General features: G+C 49.5%; 1 pseudogene; it reads left to right on the forward strand.

The window, feature by feature from the left end:
- The first annotated feature begins 585 nt into the window (after positions 1-585).
- Positions 586-1646, forward strand: LOC142437280 (NAD-dependent protein deacetylase sirtuin-2 pseudogene; annotated as a pseudogene).
- The last annotated feature ends 1361 nt before the right edge of the window (positions 1647-3007 follow it).

Consider the following 3007-nt stretch of genomic DNA (forward strand, 5'->3'; position numbering starts at 1 on the left):
CTCCCTCCCCACCTCCCACCATCAGGACCCCTTGATAAATTATAAATTATTATTATTTTCATATTTATCACTGACCGCTGTTACCCTTCACCCATGTTTCTGTTGTTCATCCCAGGTGAGGGGGGTATTATGCGTCAATCATTGCGATCAGTTCCTCCTTCCTTCCCTCTTTCCCCCTGCTTTCCCCTATACTCCTGGTAACGCTACTCCCATTTCTGTTCCTAAGGGGTTTATCTGACCTGGATCCCATGTGTAGTTAACTTTCAGCTGTACTAATATACATGCTCCAGTCTAGCCAGAACTGAAAGGCAGGACCAGGGTCATGATAGTGGCAGGTGAGGAAGCCTCAAAGAAGCAGAGGAATATTGTGCATTTCATCAGAGCTATACTGAGCCCTGGCTGACTCACCCCTTCTTTGTGAGCCTTCTCTGAGGGGATGTCCCATTCTCTAGAGATGGGTTTGAGGTCTCTGCTCCTACCCCTCTCTTTCTCAACAATATGTTATTTTTTGGTCATGGGCCAGTGTAGTCAGTGACAGCCCCGAGAGCTCTGCTCCCATGGCTGAGCCAGACCGACTCAGATTCTAATTCAGACACTGAGGCCGGAGTCATTGGCTGGGAGGAGAGGGTGATGGATTGACTGCATAATTTCTTCTCCCAGACCCTGGGCCTGGGCTCCAAGAAGGATCATCTGCTAGATGAGCCCACGCTGGAGTGGGTGGGCCTGCTACATGTAGGGCCAGCCCTGGCAGGGTCATCCGCCTGGTGGGGGGCCAGAATCTCCACGTCCCCAGACACCCCCTATCTGCTTCCTAGACTTCTGCTCCCCATCCACTGACCTCTCTGATAATGTGGGGAAGCACCACCTCCTCAACCCAGAGGCCATTTTTGAGCTTGGCTCCTTCAAGGAATATCCCAAACCCGTGTTGCCCTCCTCAAGGAGTTCTCTCCTGGGCAGTGCAAGCTGAATGTCTGCCATTTCTTCACCCGCCTGCGCTGCTACCAGCAGAACATACACACCTGGAGCGCCAGGCCGGGGTGGAGGACCCTGGCACTTTCTACACATTACACTGTGTCATCCTGCTCTGCCAGCAGGAGTACACTCTCAGCAGGATGAAAGACATCCTTTCTGAGGTGACCCCCCATGTGTGAGAAGTGCCAGGCCGTGGTGAAACCTGACATAGTTTTGTTCGGTGAGATCCCCCAGCACGCTTATTCTGCATGCAGTCAGATTTACAGAAGTTGGACCTCCTATCACCATGGACACTTCCCTGCAGGTGCATCCCTCATCAGCAAGGCCCCTCTGTCTACCCCCATGCCTACTCATCAAGAAGGAGAAGACAAGCCAGACTGACCCTTTCCTGGGCTTGATAATGGGTGTTGGAGAAGGGATGGACTTCAACTCCCAAAAGTCCTATCAGGAAAGGTCCTGGCTAGGTGACTGTGACCAGGACTGCCAGACCCTGGCTGACTTCCTGGGATGGAAGAAAGTGATGGAGATCTTGCCTGGAAGGAGCATGCTACTATGGACACCCAGTCAGCCATGGGAGGCTCAAACCCCAACCCCAGCTTTCCACTGACTCCAAGAAGTCTCCACCACCACTCAAGCAGGAAGCCAGAGTCTCAGAGGGGACAAAGCCCAAGTGACAGTGCTGGCCTCCTGGCTGGAGCCCCATCAATTCTAGCCCCACCCCTCTCTAACTTATAGCTCTAGTGTGAGAACTCAGAACAGCCCCCCAAGTTTTTTACCACTCCCCACCAAGACAACAAGGGTCCCAGACCTTCAGCCCACCACAGTTCCTGCAACCCCCAGAGGCCAGGTCTGAGCAGCCCATAACAGCCTCACCCTCTAACACCTCCTTAGGGGCCAAAATCAACCTCTCTCTAGTCTCTAACTGCTCCTGGTGACCAAGGCAGCCCTCACCTGCTAGGTGCCCCAGGGCATGGATCTGCAGCCTCTCCCTTCATGTCTGGGTCCTAGGGCTGAGCCTGAAGACCTCCACCCTTTGCCTCTGACTTCAGAGAGGGTTATTTGCCCCTTTCCCATGGGGCCTGCCTTTCACATGGGGGTAGGGAGATTTCACACATATTGAGACAAATTAAAAACAACAACAAAAACTGAATATACATGTGTTTTGTTATTGTTGTTTGGGGTCTTCTGGTGCCTATTACCTGATTAGGTGGAAACTTCATGATCACAGGCTGATGTACTTCTTCCATGGGGGCCTGTTGTGTCTACAAGATGGCAGCTTGTTTACTTTCTACCCTTTAAGACCCCAGTCACTATATCTTTTGATGGCCGGGCACCATCCACTTTCTTCACATTTTCTTATGCACCCATTTTGTCTTCAAAGTTCTTGTTGGGAAGGTGAGCATCACAGAATGCCACGATGTGAGAAGAAAGTCTTCTTGCATTGAGCAGGGCTTGAGCAAAGGCCCAAAGTTCGTCAGCTTCCTCAATGTCTTGCCATATAAATATATATACATAAGCCAATACCGCTATTTTTAATGGATAATATATTTACATATGTACACATCTCTGTTTTTACCTCTATCCATAGCTTTGCTTCCTAGCTCTTTTGTCTTTTCCCTTTTACTTTCCTCCTAACCCACCATCATGCTCGCCCCTCTTCTGCTTCTTAGTAGTTCCTCTCAACTAGACTGCTGTTGCTCCAACACCAATGGGATGTCTACATCCTCTTCATTGTTAATTTAAACTCCCTAGTTGTTCTGCTGTCCATGGCATTCTTGACCTTCTCTCCCGTCCCCGATCTCCCCTTCCCCCAAAGTCCATCTGCAACTGTCAGTCCCGTTGCTTTCCCTTGGGGCTTGCTTCTCATGCCTATCTTATATATGTACGCTAAACAACAATAAGGGAAACTAACAAAAAAGAAAACAAAAGATTGAATAAAAAGAGGAGGGAAAAAAACTTACAAAAGAGAGGAAAGAAAATGGAAAAAGCATATATAATTCCAAGTCTGTCCTATGACCTTTATGACTACCTCTGA

The sequence above is a fragment of the Tenrec ecaudatus genome, chromosome 1, assembly GCF_050624435.1.
Source record: "Tenrec ecaudatus isolate mTenEca1 chromosome 1, mTenEca1.hap1, whole genome shotgun sequence".
NCBI lineage: Eukaryota > Metazoa > Chordata > Mammalia > Afrosoricida > Tenrecidae > Tenrec > Tenrec ecaudatus.